The sequence below is a fragment of the Rhipicephalus microplus genome, chromosome 3 (genome assembly GCF_043290135.1).
Source record: "Rhipicephalus microplus isolate Deutch F79 chromosome 3, USDA_Rmic, whole genome shotgun sequence".
In the NCBI taxonomy this organism is placed as follows: domain Eukaryota; kingdom Metazoa; phylum Arthropoda; class Arachnida; order Ixodida; family Ixodidae; genus Rhipicephalus; species Rhipicephalus microplus.
The window spans coordinates 235,047,467-235,064,898 of record NC_134702.1 but is presented as its reverse complement, the minus strand read 5'-3'; the positions used below and the strand labels follow the sequence as shown (position 1 = coordinate 235,064,898).

General features: G+C 44.0%; 1 long non-coding RNA gene across 1 annotated transcript; it reads right to left on the bottom strand.

The window, feature by feature from the left end:
• Window positions 1-2,144: 2,144 nt before the first annotated feature.
• Window positions 2,145-13,199, bottom strand: LOC119159860 (uncharacterized). The gene is made up of 2 exons (XR_005108136.2): window positions 13,058-13,199; window positions 2,145-2,643 (listed from the first exon to the last, which is right to left on the bottom strand). It is a non-coding gene; the product is annotated as an uncharacterized LOC119159860 (long non-coding RNA).
• Window positions 13,200-17,432: the final 4,233 nt, after the last annotated feature.

The window sequence follows — 17,432 nt, the reverse complement described above, 5'->3', positions numbered from 1 at the left end:
TCCGCCCAAAAAAACACGTATGTTAAGATTGAAATTGTAGCCGTTGTAAAGTGTCTTTTTCAAATACAACGAAACCAGTAATATAGTGGGTGCTGCGGGATCAGACTGTTCATTAACACTTATAATGGAGTAGAAAATGCTTTTTGGACAAAATAAGGGTAACAACATTTTTATCTCTCTGTAATAGAACTTGGTTATTCACAAAAGTAAAGCATGCCATTACATTGGTAACTGAATGCTTAATATTGTTATACGAGAGCTTGCAAATTGTATATTGGTGTTTTCAAGCTACAGGCACCATCCACCTAACAAAAGGAGCTGTGTTGCTCAGCTGGACCACTTCAAGTTCGATAACATTGGCCGTAAGGGGCACGCACAAAACAGATGTCGGCATGCATCCCCTGTGTAGGCTGGTCACGATCCGCCCACTTTTACTCGAAGGGAGGCTAGTGCATGGTGTTCCATTTTTACTGACGCTGTCTAATTATTCGCTCTTTTTAGCCACTAGGCTTTGAGTTCCCACACTGCAGTGCTGCAGTCACACTGCAAAACTTGACTGCATGGTAAGTTTACGTCAATGTGTAACGTTCATGATTATGACTGAACACACCATTATGGTAGCTGTATATCTTTCGGCGAGGGCATAATCAGAACCAGGCGTTATATGCGAGAGAGCGCCGCACCAACCTTATTCACCTGAGTGGCTTTATGAAGTTTTTTTTATTCCCGAACGTTAAATTTTTTTAAACCTTTTGGCTCAGTTGAACACATTCAGGCAAAAACATAGAATCTCCTGAAGGACCTCCCAAGAACCTCGTTCCAGAACTAGTATAAGCCATGACAGCGCTGAATGCAGAAGTGGACAAATTCTGAAGACGACTTTAACGATAATAATGTCAAAGAAAACTGCTTTTGCAAGGGCTAAGAATAATTGGAACATTCCTTTTCTTCGTCACACCTCGTAGCCTCTCTAAATGGTAACATGAGGATCCAAATTTCTGCAAGATATTCTCTGCCAGCATCTCAAATGACGCATGGTATTTTCTTAGGATGGGAGGAGAAGCATCAAATATGTAGACACTAGGCTGTCATACATGCATGTACGGCATTTCGTGAACAGTGTTGCAGCTTTGTACATCCTACCCACCTTCCGCCGGGTCATCTCTTGACCTTTATGGAAGAGAATGAAGGCAAAGTACGCAATGATTCTGCCGAAGCACCACTCAACGGCCTGCCGCATGACCTCACGCGCGTATTCAAGGAACCGACAAATAATTTTTTTCGACCATCTTTTTTTTGCGACGCGACCGAAAACTTACCTTTCGCAGTGTTCGCCGCTGCTGAAGCTGCTCCCAGAAGCACGTACACTTGATAAGCTGTAGTTTGCGATTTGAAAGGCTCCGAACACCAACGTGCCTTTTAAAGCAGCATTGCTGAGTATCGGTTGCGATGCCGGTGGTCTTTCTAGAACTTAGGTGTGCTGTGGTGGCGACACACTACGCACAAACCAGCGCAGCCAGCGTGAACTGGCCGCATGCTGCAACGAACGCCCGATAACGGGCAGCGCCACCACTGTTTCACCAGAGCTGATGTCCCCACAGGTGGATATACAACCCAAGCTACTAAGCTTGGTTTAATGATTGTTTCTCTAATCTTTCGAGCGCATCATCGGCACACTTGTGCTGCTGTTGCTACCACTTTAATAAACATCCCTACGTTTTATGTTTGGATCCGTCCTTCACCGACTAGGCATCCCCCACAGTAACTGTTCTGCTTTCGCAGGAGTTTCTGTAACTATGCCTAAGACGCTCATTCTTAGCCTTAGAACTATTTTAGAAAATAAGGCGTTTTATGGAGACGACGGAGTTTATACAGCTTCCCTGCATTTGTACCGCGATGCGTGCGCCTGCGCACAAGCTTGATAAGCCTGCGTCGTGGATGGCTTTTCCCTCATCGCTACTCTCTCGACACACGAGCCAAGTCCAGTCACTGAAAACGCCACAGCAAGTCATTTTTGAGACAATGTGTAGGCAAAAAAAAAACGCGGCACTGTGAATTCTTATCGAACTGGAAACTGGGTGCACTGTTTCATGAGCATGTACAAAATCTGCTCAAAGCACGCTAGCGAGCATGAGATCATTACGTTATGCAATGACAACGCCACTTTATTGCGCAATACTAACGCAGGACTATGATAAAGTTTTTATAGAGCAATATTTTTGGCTCTAATGAAGAAAACAATAGGTCAGTACTAAGAAAAAAAATTGTTTTCTGCGTACAGTAATTTGCGGTCACGTGACAGGGTAGCTGGATGATTGAAAACTTTGGCCACCAGGGGCGCCACAAGCTATTTCGCGATTTTCTTTGAAGAAATTAAAATATAACTCGCCTTCGCACGAGAAAAATATAGTTAGTTTCAATCACTACGAGGTACAGTCTTTATGTCCGTGAAGTCATCTCATTTCATGTTCTGGGCAGTTGTTGGTCTCTTAATTTTAACTTTGGAAACATGCAAAGAAGTACGTCCAAAAGGTTTGCTGTGCAGCGGCCGGTGTGGATAGGTGAAGTCTCCATATACGACAGATCTGAGGCCTTCGGTGATCATTTTCAGGTTGCGGTAAAGGGCAGTTTTTCTTAGAATACCTGAAAAAAAAGACATCTGAACTTTACTGACTATATATGGCATAAGCAGCTGCAATATCCCGCTACAGAAACACTCGACCTGAAGTCGCAATGAGGAATTATTGGTGCAGCAGTGTTGTTAGACTAGTGAACCCAAATTTAATGGTATACGAAGAGCTTGCTAAACTGCCAGTTGCACACTTCGCCTAGCAGTTACGCAGCTATCTCTAAACTTTACTGACTGCTTGACCACACAACTGTGCTGATTATATGTCGAGATGATATTTCGAGATACATGTTAGTATGTCGAGATGCATCTTACAGACACAGGCCAGTGAAGAGCATTGCGAGGTCTCAAGGATATGTAGACTCACTGTCTGACCATGAGGTAAAGACGAGAGCAGCATGTATCCTGCTGTGTTTTAGGGGCGAAGCTCCTTAGGGCGTGGGCTGTGCGTCCCCTGTAGCCTGTATGTAGCCACCTGTAGTTTAGTTTTTGCAGTGTTCACTAGATGGCGGTACCGTCCCCTGTATGTAGCCACCTCTAGTTTAGTTTTTGCAGTGTTCACTAGATGGCGGTACCGTCCCCTGTATGTAGCCACCTCTAGTTTAGTTCTTGCAGTGTTCACTAGATGGCGGTACCGTCTCCTGTATGTAGCCACCTCTCGTTTAGTTCTTGTAGTGTTTACTAGATGGTGGTACTTGTAGCTGATGATGAAAATATGCAAGATGTTATAAACTAGACAGCGGTACTTGTAGTTGATGAAATACGCGAGATCTTATAAAATAGGAATGATGTCACATATAGCGCGTGTCATTGGTTGAAGGCAATCGTTCGATTTAGTGCGGCGACGTACGCTAGGGGGAGCGATGTAATAAAATCGAGTGGGCAAAATGTACAGAGGATTCATGGTTTACCAGGTTTACCTCCGGAGCTTCGCCCACTCATCATCATTCACTTCATGGATATGGCGGAATTTTTTAAAGATGTCACTCTACTTGTGAAATAGGCGCTTAAACAGTTCACGAAACACCACAGTGAGCATAGGAAACTCTTTGGCAGTATTTGCATTAGTTATGGACATGCTTAATCCGGGTGATGCAGGAGCTACTTGTGCAAATTACAATGTTGTCTCTGACACCTCGCAATCTTTTTTCTATCTGTTTTACGTGTTTGAATGACAAGCCCAATTTAAGCACCATCAAACAAACATCACAACAGGGTTTGATACAGATGCACCATGATCCTTTGTTGCTGATCATTTCAGAATCTGTTACTGCATGTCCATACTTCGGGGACATTTGCACGTCGCGCCACCTTTCGTCCGCCAAAAGTGGCAGCATGCCGTAACTGATTGGCAAATAATTGAAAAAAGTTAATGTCACATGAAAAGGTAGTTATGAAAAATGACTCCTGGTTCTAGACAAATGAGACTTCATTCTGAGAAAGTGGCAGCAGTCCAGTACAAACTGCCTAGAATGCCAAAGTGTTGAATCTTTAACGATGACATCGCACGAGTTTCTATGGGCGATGTTTAATTGTCCTCAAAAGCCACACAATTTGTATTCTGATTCGGTTATTTTACCAAAATGTGGCAAAATAGGCACAGGATTCTGCCTGCTAGGCAGAACCCTGTGCCGTGTTTAATTAATAGCTCTTTTCAGGAGATAATATTTTCTTTACCTATTTCCCATTCACTTGTGGCAGCCTGACGTTATTGTCACCGATAAATGGCGCCACGTTAACATATCCCCTATTGCTGTTCATGACTAGCTATATCCCTTAAATATCAGTCAGTGAGTGGCTTAGCCGCTATATTCAGCAGTCACCCTTTTGGACTATCTTTGCGACTAAGCTCTGCAGCCTTGCTGGGTACTCTGGTGCTGGGGAATTCACCGCGTATATCTGTACTAATGATACCTTGCGAAAAAATTATAGCATGTCAACGGAGGAATGATGATGAGTGGCGATGAGTCTGCTCGTAAGTTCGTGCGTCAACAATAAGAAATCGTCAACTGAAGGAAAACCACTAATGCCATCTAGAGATATTTTCAAGAACGTATATACACAACGCCGTCTATTGAGCCATTCATAAAGTTGAGGTGGCTACATAATACTACTGCAGAGGAGGGAATGACTCACACCCTCAAGCTTCACCCGTAAATCTTTCCGTCTCGATATCAGAATGGGAGGGTGGGGGCTTCTCAGTGTTTTGTCGTGGAAGTGCGATGCCACGCGAAGACAGCCACTCTCCACTTACTAGCGTCAGATGCGTCATCTGCTTGTAATGCATGTAAACAAGGATGAAACAGACACTGTACCGTCACTCTGACAATGATTTCGGCAATTTAGGCGGCACCCAGAATACAGTTTGCTAACTGAGTGGAACTATGTTGACTTTTTATGATAATGTCCACTGCGGTGAAGTCTCAATTATTGTTTCTGAAATACCTGCAGTTTCAAAGCAGGCTAGCGTGAGTGAACTGAATAATAACGTTTTTCCTAACTTACGGCCGCCAAATCCGTCTGACAGTTCCGTAATTAAATCCCAAGCAATGCTGTATCAGCGCACCTTTACTGTGCAGAGCTTGAAGCGTGTAACGGCAACTGCAGAACGCAAAGCATAGCACGAGGTTCCGAGATCAAAGTAGGTATAATCTAAACATTTAGCACTCAATGAGGCTGCTTGAGGTGTAATAACTCTACCCGACAGTATGTAACCCTACCTGACAGGATGTGTGTTTGGTAATAGCTCAATACGTGGCATCACTACAACAGCAATTCAGATCAATCTCAAAAGAAACACGTTCAATGACACATACCTGAAGATTTTCGCCTATGGTATTTTTAATGATACGTGGTTGATGTTAAACTGTCTTTATCATTTGCATTTGTTTATGGTAATTAGCGACATGTTTCATGCTTGTAGTTGGTGTCAGGTGCTGTGTATAATGAAGTAATGGAAAAAAGTGATTAACAGCGCAAACAACCGGAGGCGATAAAAGAGACGAGACAGACAACTGAACTGCCAACAATTTCTCTCTTGCGAAGGACTTCGCTTTTATACAGTTACCAGTTGCACCAGTCACGCGCGAAACACATTGATAATGCATACGTACATCACACCGACAAGCAAAAGAACTTTTTATCCGTGAGCAGACAGAAGGAGTGCTAACACAAGGGCGTGAGGCCGGCACCAACATGACCGTGCCACTCACTCATTTTCTTCTGCTAACGCAGATTATCTACTGCTCCGTCGCAAATGCGCCTCATCGTAATGGCAGCGCAAGCACTGAGCGATAAACATCGTTGACTACACTGTGCAGAGCCGAGGACCGAGGCCAGGACGACGATTGCAGTGTGTGCCTGGCTACCCATTTTGGACAGTGTCAAATGCCGATCAGCGAACCCTGGGCGGATGAAGGCCAAGTCTACCAAGTACAAAAGCAGGACTGGATCAGTACAGCAACAGGGCGTGAGGCCGGCACCAACATGACCGTGCCACTCACGCATTTTCTTCTGCTAACGCACGTTGGTGGTTGTTCAGATGAGGGTTTCATCTTTCATATATTTATGATGCTGGTCACGTCCCGTAGTTCAAGCGCGGACTTGAAACGCCGTGTTGTGTGTTGTTATACTGGACGTCGCTTTGTTTTACTACGCAGATATGCGTTTTATTTCTTGCTTTTGTTTCTGTGTGGTGACGTTGAGTTAAAACCTGGTCCGACTACGGCGGAGGCACTAAATCAAATTTTGGATGGTTAGAAAGATATAAAGGCCAAACTACAGGCTATTGAGACATCGCAAAATCAATGTAACACAGCTATACAAGAAGGTAAGTCACAAATAGATTCAGTGGAAAGCGCAATAGCCCAGTTCGCGAACTTAAAAGAAGCTGTGACAGAATGCAGAAAGAAAACTGAAAATACGCATAGTACCGTGAAGGATTATCCGCTAAAGTGGATGACTTGAAGAACTGCAGCAGGCGATGTAACTCGATATTTGATGGTGTCGCTGACAGTGAAAGCCGTGAATTGCCCACTGCTTTGAGAAAAAAGTTCAAGAAATCGTATCTGGTTTAGGATTATTGTCAGTGAAGATTGAGTGGGCACATAGGCTTGCACGGTAACAGAATAACGAACCTCGACCGCTTATTGCAACGTTTTCAACGTACAATGATAAACGGACGATCTTAGCCAACGCTAACAAGCTAAAAGGCTCCAGTATCAGTATATCGGAAGATTTCTCAGAGGCAGTGCCCAGAAAAAAAAAAAAACTTTCTCCTAGAATTCGGCAAAAGGAATGCTTCTAATGGTGCTCGCGCAAATCTGAAATATAATAAACTGTTTTCAAATGGACAAATATACGTGTACAAAAACAGTCGCGGCCAGGTTGTGCAAACTATGACGCATGCGCAGCTCTATAGCAGATGCAGCTTTCCTGGTTGTCAATTGCCGTAGCATCGAAAATAAAGTGGAAAATTTACATAACCTGCCTTGCATGGTAAAACCAAGCTTTGTGCTTGGAACCAAATCAAGGCTAGATACTGACGTAAGAGACGCTGAGGTATTTTCAAGCTGTTACAACTGCTTTGGGAACAACAGAAATCGTCATGGTGGTGGAGTCTTTATACTTGATAGTTCGCTGTCTTGTTTTGTACTTGATCTAGGTGGCGGCACTTGCGAGGATGTATGGTGCAAGATCAGATTGCCAAATGGAAAACCTATCAGTGTGCTAATTTTATAGGCCTCCTGCAAGTTCTACAACTGTTATGACCAATTTTTAAAGACACTAGAGACCGTCCATACAGATTATCTTGTTATAGGTGGGGACTTTAATACTCCAGAGCTTTCGTGGAATGATCAGTCTTCCAGTGCGGGGGCTACATCTGCAGCAGCAAAGGAAATGTTGGACATGTTTAACAGCTTTTCGTTAACTCACATGGTAAAGCAAAGTACGAGACAAAATAATATCTTAGACTTATTTTTAACTAATCAGCCAAAGTGGAAAAAATGGTTTTGACGTTACCTGGCATTAGCGACCATAAAGCGGTTTTGTGTGAAATGAAGCTAACATACGAAAAGACTCGGAGAGCTGCATCAAGAAAGATGTATAAATACAGCCAGGGAAACGTAAACCAGATAGGCCTTGCATTGGAAGCTTTTTTTCCAGAATTCGAGCACCGTTCCGGTGCTTGCAGCATTCAAGAGTTTTGGCTCCTTTTTAAAACAAAAATGCTTGACCGACAACAAGAATATTACGTGCCTTTATGGGTGCAGACTACACGTCGTACCAAATCGAAGCCGTGGTTTATTGGTGAGCTGCGGCGTCTTACCGGTAAACGGAATAGGATATATACAAAATTTAAGAAAAAACCCACCTCTGAGACTTGCCAGCAACTTGAAACCATCACAAAACGTCTGCAAACGAAATTCCGTCATGCGAAAAAAGAATTTTTCAACGATCTGCCCTAATTCAAAACAACAAAAACGTTGTTCTGGAATCTGCTCAAATGTAATAAAGATGGAGTGTGTGTTCCTTCGCTTCAGCATGACGGTAAAGAAATGGAAAATAGCTTAGATAAAGCCAGCTGTTTTAACACAATTTTTCCTCTATATTTTCGTCGTGTTCGTCAAACAGCGTTTTGCTTACGCCTACTAACAGATGTATGACAGATATGGATGACGTAGCCGTTGATGAAAACGACATTCAATGTCTTCTCGGACACTTAGACGCTAGCAAAGCAGGAGGACCGGATGGGTTGAGAGGCGGTTTTCTTAAAGTGTGTGCACCGTTCATCAGGACTTTCCTTAGGGTTCTATACTCGAAATCATTGAGAACAGGAAGCCTGCCATGCGACTGGAAGGTGGCATGCGTTGTACCAGTGTATAAATCAGGCTCTCGTGAATTTGTCAACAATTACATACCGATATCTCTGACAAGTACAGACTGCAAAATATCAGAGCACGTCTTGTGCAGCAATGTAATCACACACATAACCAATCAAAATCTTCTTAATCCAAGACAGCATGATTTTGCACGAGCGATCTCCCATACAACTCAAATACAGAATTTGTTCACGAAGTTTGTAGCTCACTGGATGAATGCTCCCGTGTTGATTTGATATTTGTAGACTTCAGGAAAGTGTTCGACCTCGCAGATCACGGGCTGTTTGTATGTAAGCAACGTTGGTTTATTACCAATGAACAGGTGATAACGTGGATTCGGGAATACTTGTCCTTGCATTCTGAGTACGTAGTGGTTAATGGCGCAAAATCGGGTATGGCTAGCGTAACATTTGGTGTCCTTCAGGGCTCAGTGTTGGGCCCCTTGCTTTTTTTATAATAATGAATGATCTTCCCGACACCATCGCTTGTTTCATCAGATTGTTTCTTGATGATCTAATAATGTATAGGGAAGTTACAAGCGTCGATGAAACCGTTCTTTTACAAAGTGATTTAACTAAACTCGAAAACTGGTGCTGTGATTCACATATGCAAATAAACGTGCAGAAAACTACTCATATGCGTTTCACAAAAAAGAACGTATGGCAGCGACATTTTATAGTCTGTCTGGTTCTCCGTTACAAACTGTTTCAGAGTATAAGTACTTGGGCGTATTCCTTACATCATCCATGTGCTGGCACAGGCACGTTGATTACGTTACTGCAAAGGCATGTAAGGTGTTCGAATTCTCTCGGCCTAACACAAAGCTGTTTCCTCAGCATGCCCGCGATCTTCTCTACAAGAGCTACGTCAGAACAATACTAGAGTATGGGTGCACAGTGTGAGATCCTCCCACAAATGCCGATTTCGACAAGCTCGAGCGAGTTCAGAACATGGCTGCAAGATACGTTATCGGTAGCTGTGAGAGAAACCTTAGCATTACTGCTACAAAGGAAACATTAAAATGGGAGCTTCTAGAAAAAAAGAAGGCAAATTTCGCGCTTGAAGCTTTTTCACAATATATATCGTGGCCACATTGGAATAGACCATAATCAGTATATTCTTCAGCCCCATTATGTATCAAGGCGAACAGATCATGAGCTTAAGGTTAGAGAATATAGCTGCAGGACTAACCTATTTAAAAGCACTTTTCCCCCCAAAACTATATCTGAGTGGAATCGTCTGCCTGCTGACAAGGTCAGCATATTAGATAACAAAGCTTTTGCGGCCGCTCTTTGACATATCTTTCTATCTTCAGCTGCAGTCAAACTTTATGCAGTGTTTAGTTCTTATCACATCGTTTTTGTATTTTTTATGTTTGTATATTATAAATTTCATTTTAATTTTCTCTCTTCGTCTGAGTTAGCTGATCTTTACGTAATTCATGTGTATTGACAACAATGTATGCCACTATATCTCCTTAGTTTTTCACTACCAAAGCTCTTGAATGGTATGATTTATAAATTCTGTGTAAACCTCCACTGTAATGCCTAAATGGCGCTGTAGATACGAGTGTAAATAAAAAAATCTTTCAATGAGCATATCTTTTCTTCCTCTACGATCTCGCGTGTGGCGTTATTCCTGCATCTTGACACAGTAGTACACTCTGAAAACATTGACCGGCAGACACGTGCTGCAGTGAACGAACAGCCATCCTTGTTTTCAATGATCCACATTGTACATATATTTCTTCAGTTTCTCATTTATACAACGACCTGTTTGACCAGCGTAATACCTTCCACGCGATAACAGCAGCTAATACACCACATTACATATGGGATCTAAATTTATTTACATGTTTTGTAGTGCAGCCGAGGGTGGGTTTGGACGGAAGAATGAACAGCTTGCTCAGGTGACACAATTTTTGAGTGGCCATAAGGACCACCTTCATATTAGCTTTCTGTGCCACTTTCTTAAGGTTGTGCGCAATCTTGTGCATATACGGAACCACGGCGAAAGTGAATCTGCGGCAGGTTGGAATACGTTATCGTTCTATTTGACCTGAAGTTCACGCAGCAGGCCTTCGGCAACGGAAATTTGCACGTGGTCGGGGTAACCAGCCGACCTCAGCCTTGAAGATTGCTTAACAAAGCTTTTGGTAATCTTGTGCACACATGATTTTCGCAAGGTGTTCTCGAAGCAAGATTTTGCAATACCTAGCTTAGCTAATCTTTATCATGTTATACCAACGCCCCCAATCCTACTGTCTCTGAAGTAATAGAGTAAACTGCAGGCCAACCTTGAAAGGCAGGCGACCCACCAGCACAACAGTGATACGCTTTGTTTTTCACTGAAATTAACTCTCTCTGAAAACTGCTTGAACAAATTTGTGGCTGTAGCCACTAATTGTCTAGTTGAGTAGGAAAGTCAGGTAATCATGTCAAATGGAATTTGTACAGCAAGGAAGCATTATTTATAAGGATTTTCACAGTACAGTTGTTACGAGACTGCCTCCACCGTGAGGTTCCTGCTGCCCGGGAGCGTGTACATGTTGAGATAAAAAAATTTAAGAAGGGGGTGTCTGGTTCATAGAAGTAACTTTTCAAAGTGTTGGTAATAAACAGGCTCAAGGGGATGTTTCTGTTGTTTATTTCAATGAATACCTGAATATATCAATAGAATTGACGGTAAAGGCACAGATCACATTACTGATAAATCTGAGATTTGTGTATTTTGGAGGCGGTGTTGTCAGGACAGTTGGAGGATGTAGGGGTGGTTAAATCAGCGTTCCCAATAAGTACATTGGGAAGGGAGGGAACTCTGGCGCTAAAATTAATAAAAGCTGCTAGGCATGGCGTTTAGGGAGCATGAAACTGATGGTTTAGCAAATTAATTTACCTAATCATTTTCTGCCTCCGTTTACATTCGCGTGGCTTGAAGCTGCTTCGTCACGAAACAAAAATCAGCAAATGTTGAGCGGTTGTGCTCCACCATGTTATTCTTGAGGATCACCACTTCAAATCGGGCAACAAAGCTGAAGAAAGTTCCTTCTTTGACGCAAGTACGAAGACTAGGCAAATTCGTGTACTAATGATTCCCATGGTCGCTAAGCGATCGTAGCGCCAGAGTTACCTCCAGTTAGTTTAGGAAACTCATTTCCTAAATTGTACTTGGTGTGCTATGAAAATTGTTGCCAAGGTTCAATTTTTCCATCGTAATGACGAATTCAATTTCACGGCCTTTACTGGAGCACAGATATGTACAGCGGTGAAGCCTAATTAGAGCACTAAAGGCAGTCGTACAGTGCTGGTGACAGCAACAGCCCACCTCCTTACATGAAAAAAGCTATTGTAGAAAATGGGATATTTATTTTAGCCACTTGTGCACTGTTAGGTCCGCACGGAGTACTCAATATGGGCAAAGATCTTTCGCACCACGCTTTATATCATCGAGCTGTGCCGCCCATGGAAGAGCTCTTGATCACAGCGACGATTGGGTTAAGGTATAGGCCACAATGTCATGCAGAGCACCCCCCGACCTGAAACTTGAACCTGTCGAGCGCCTACAACCTCTTCTGTCGTAATATCAGCAAGGTATCTTTTTTTTGAGTGGTAGAACCTCGTGGGGCCGATTTCATCGAAATTGAGTAAGCTGTTTATCTGGAGATCACGCCGTAGTATTGTTCAAAGCACACATATCTTCATTCTCGTTGATGGTTCGCAAAGTTCGCAGCAGTAGTTCGTGAAATGCACTGTACGGCATTGTTAATGCAAACAAGCACTACAAAAGCAACTCGTCAACACCATCTCTCAATTTCGCCAGATGGTAACACAAGTGAGCTCATAAAAATAGGCATTACATCTATTTTGGAAATCCTTTGTGCCTGTCACCGCGATTTCTATAATTCCTTTATAAATGTGTTTTAGTCATACCCCAATAAAAGTAACGGAACGTTCTGTTTTGTAAAGGAGAATTTATTGGCATTGTCTATTTTTTTCTAATTTAGTGAGTAAAGGCGAAGACTCTACTTTGCACTTACGCAGACGTGACAGGCACTGCCACGCGGGCATTGCGGGTGTATATTGGGCGTATATTTGGCGGTACTGCTTAAAATTGCTGAACCCTGGTTACAATGGTATCGGGTTTGAAGCTCTGCGGCAAGGCGGTCGGTATATGCAAAGGTGTTGGAGTGCCGGAATGGCTGAAGTGATCTGTTAAAAAAATAGCAGCTTGCTGTATAAACGTTGACGGCACCGCCATCGTTCAGTGGGGTCAGTGAGCCGAAATTCCCAGAGTTAAGCCAGCAACGCTGAGAACAAGCGCCGTTCTTAATAGGCGACTCAAAATAATCACGAAGAGCCTTCCGGACCGGCTCAACACGGCACTAACGCACATAGGAGGACCAAAAACTTGGAGGGAACAATCTCCGTGGACTTGCGGCCAATCCAACATACGTAGTGAAAGAACGGTAGGAACGTCAGCACGAAACATAACAGCAAAAAATAAAACTCGCGCGCAAGTTGCCGTAGAATACGAGCCATCGACTCACCTTACGTACGACGCCCCCAAAACCGGCGAGGCTTCGCCACTGTAGCACGCACAGAGGAAACACCCTGCGCTCCTATAGCGCGAGCGACCCCGCATCCCATCGCTCCCCGGCCACCAAAAAGCCACAGGGCTTGTCGCACACCCCTTATTATCTGCCCTCACCTTTTCACCAGTATGGCTTTTTTGGATGCGGACGCAAGTACCGCGCATGTGCAATGCGCATGTGCTCTCCTCACCCTGCTTCCACCGTGCCTGCTGCAGATAATGACCCATCGGCTCGACGACGTGTAAGGAGAAATACAGGGATGGTTAATAGCGTAGTCGGAGGCCTTGGGCCACTTCAAGTCTCGTATAATAGTCGTGCTCACACAGCAAAAAAGGCTGCTTCCTCCCGCCCCCACCCCAAACCCTTCCAAAGATTCAAGAGCGGCGCGTAGTCTACACCACATCTTTGCTGAGTAGGGCCTCTATGGCCATTGTTCAAGGTGCGAGGCCAGTAGTATGCAGGTTGACGATTGCAATGACACCTTCTTCCCTGTATTTCGCACTCTAAAAATGGTTTACTCTGGTCCCTGATTGGCGATCAAAGGCAGACCGCTGCTAAAGGCATGTCATCACCTCATTTTGGCAATCATAGATGTTTTCTTTTTTTTACTCGACTAACCAGAGGGGGAAGGCACCACGGTGAAGCTGTACCACCTTTTACATGCTATGCAGATCCCTAAACATGCCAAGAATTTGGCCACAGTTATGCACCTAAAGCTACCGACATTGTGAACTTGTAAAGAGTGAATACGAGGCGCACGTATACTTCAGAAGACCACGAAGCAACGTAAGCTTCCAATTGTAGCGATAGTTTGAAGGTTCAATAAAAGAAGCTTCTAGATATAGGTTTCAGGCGTGCTGAGTAGGAACACCTTTAGAGCAGTGAAGTTTTGAAACCTCGAGGTGAAACCAGGGGGTGATAATTACCTACACCTCCCATGAATTTTCGATGCACAGCGCAGCGCCACTTTTAGCTCCGACGATTGCCGGTCATCCTATTAAAAAAAAGAAAAAAGTTTCTTTTACGACGTCACTACTGAGTTCACCAAATAAAGAGAAAGAACAAAAAAGTCGCAGCTTTGTCGCAAAGGCTAAGAATTGAATGCGATAGCAACAATTCGGAAAGTCACGCGCAGAATTGCAAGCAGGTCTAAAGTGCCCGTGTTTCTCACACACAAATGACGCACGAAACATGCTCACGGGTACAGATAAACGCAAATAAATGTCTGAGTTGTTGCTTCGCTATCTGAAAGGCACGCCTCTTTTCGCAAACATACACTGTGTAATGATTGCAGTGACATTTGTGTGCCTGTTAACTACAACAAAATCTTTCCGGTGAAAGTCTAAGGCCAGCGAAAGCGTATGGTTGTCCCCATTCCAAGATATCCCCGCCGAGGTGGTCAAGTGGCTAAGGTACTCGACTGCTGACTCGCAGGTCACGGGATCAAATCCCGACTGTGGTGGCTGCGCTTCCGATGAAGGCGGAAATGCTGTAGGTCCGTGTGCTCAGATTTAGGTGCACGTTAAATAACCCCTGGTGGTCGAAATTCCCAGAGCCCTCCACTACAGTCTCTCATAATCATATTGTGGTTTTGGGATGTTAAACCCAACATACCTAGCAATCAATCCACCACGAGATAAGCACGCGCGTTAACGCCCACCCTGCTCGCTCTCCGTGGAGACAAGTTTGCGAAGAAGACTGGAGCGCACGCCGCCGCGCCCGACGATGTGGCGACACGGGCTCGTTGCGCCATCATGTTGCTAATGCTGGTTCTCACTGAGATTCCCATCATCAGTGGTAAGTGGTAGATATAACTATATCTTGCCGTTTGAACGTTGTAATAGGTGATCCTTCGTGTCTGAGCGGTTAACGCGTCGCACTTGCAAATAAAAGTAGCCACGATGGAGTCCACGCGCCAGAGAAATTTTCCGAAATATTTTTCTTTATTTCCATAAATATGTATACGTATACAAATGCGATGAGTGATGGCGACTCCGACGCTAGCGGCAAAATCTAGCCGAGAGTGTTTATATAATTGCCATCGCAACGAAATTGAGAAGAGGGGGTTGCCGCAGAAGCCCTCCTTTCCCACTTCGCATGCAAGATAATGCACCAGTGCCTTCTTTTAGGTCCACTGGACGCTTGGGCGATGTGGCCACTCGTAAAATTTTGTTTACCATTTTTTATTCATTTTGTTCGTGTGTTCTGAAGAGGCGATAGCTAAGCTGACTGATTTCTCAGTAAGACGAAGCTTAATCGGCACAAATAAAACAAACCATTTCAATGCACGTATTTTAAAAAAACAGGCATACACGTCGTGTAAAAGTGTCAATCTATAAAAGCAGCTTTAATTTACAAATGACAGACAGACATAACAAGAAACAATAGGCGCAGAATATGCAAACCTACGCGAAAATTATCAACAATCGCGAGTAGGGCACGTCTTATTTGAATCAGTCACGTTCTCTATGATGGCGCGTATAGTTTTCTTACAGAGCTTGAGCTCCAAATGAGACTGCAATTCAGAGGCAGGGAGTGGCTTGAAGGGATCAGAAGTTTTCCGAGAAAGAAAGCTGCTGGAAACAGTGTTTCGGCAAATTGAGTTGTCCTAGTCAAAGTAACAGCGTTGCCTTGACGAAGAAAAGTTCATTTGACAAAATGTTGGCTCCATCAACTTTCCCTTTAATAGGTTTCCGAACCATTTAGGTCATCACGTTATCTGAGTGCCAGTATTGAAAGTAGAAACTCGGAAATATTCAAACCTCGACTGCAAGATTTCCTTCAGCAGGGAGCAGCCTATACATACTTGACACCATTTGAACTACACGTTAAAAACTAAAACTATGTAGCTTAGTGAACTTGAATTCAAGTCTTTCAAGAAACGCATTTTCCCGACAGGAGCTTAGCTGCCACCTTCACCAATTAGTCAAGCGGCACTGCACTTCGGTTAGTACAGTCAGGCTTGCAGTGAACTGACTTTACATAAGTACTTGTGCAGAATAAATACCTGCCTGTTTAATGGGTGTTAATTCTTGTGCTCATGTGTTGCCTATAGAAAACGCTAAAAGCTTCACAGAACTAGAAATTCTTGAGGTGCATGTGTGCTTGCGCTTATTCTTCAGTGTGTAAAATCGTGTGCCTTGGCCTTTCACCGTAATGATTGCGTTGGTTGCCCGGGCCACACAGGTCCACTTCTCTCGCTAGGCAGGCCTCGTTTGAGAAAAGTGCACGCTTTTAAACACAGCGAAATAACAACTGAGGTGCTCGTTGGTTTTTAGAGTTTTCTGGTATCACGTTTCGTGCGTCGTTTTTGTTTAAACAGTGCGTTAAGCGTCTAATTGCAAACATTGTTAGATAGCTCTCGTCCTGTGTGTGTTGTTTTTGAGCGTCATTTTTGCATGAAGAGTGCGCTGCACGTTTCGATCTACTAGCAGCTCTTGGTACTGCATTCTAAGTTTCTGCTGTCGCAATAATTGCTTCATCCTTGTGAAAAAACAAAATGTTTCATTCGTGAGAACTTGTGAAAGTCAATAATTGCGAGCACTCACATCAACATTACTTCGTTAAAGTGAATCTTGGGATTTCCGGCAACTGCTACGAGCATGCATGTTCCTTGAATCAAAGATTGCCGAGTGCCTGCGGCCTAGTGAATCATCCGTCTTTCGAGAAAAAAAATAAAAACTGCCTCTTCGCCTAGGGACAACCAAGCCACAACCGCGTATCACCCATGTTTGATGTCAGTTAGGCGCGCATGCACCGATGTACGCCCGCCAACCTGCTACGCCCACTCGCAAGGACACTCCACGTGCCCGCCGTGCCGAATACGCCCAGCGTGGCCCAAGCTGAGTATGAGCGAAGGAATTCCTGTGCTTCTATTGGAGTTGCCGGAGCCCCCTTCGCTCCTGGATTTCTGGCACTACAGTGAGGAGATTTTTAGGCGCGACGTTTCTTAATCCGTGGGTTGTGCGTCCTCGATGTGTGTAATAGTAGTAGTAGTAGTAGTAGTAGTAGGGAGCCACCTATCGTCTGGTCCTTGCAATGTCCGCTGGAAGTTGGTACTTGTACAAATTGAGTACATGATGAAAATATGCGAGATTATGGTACTTGAACTGTTGACTAGACAGACAGACAGACAGACAGACAGACAGACAGACAGACAGGCAGACAGACAGGCAGACAGACAGACAGACAGACAGACAGACAGACAGAAAGGCAGGCAGGCAGGCAGGTGGACGAAAGGATGAATGGACGGATGGACGCACAGGTGGACGGCCGCTTGAACGTTCGCATGGACGAACTCATGAATGGACAAAAGAAAAAACAAATGGAG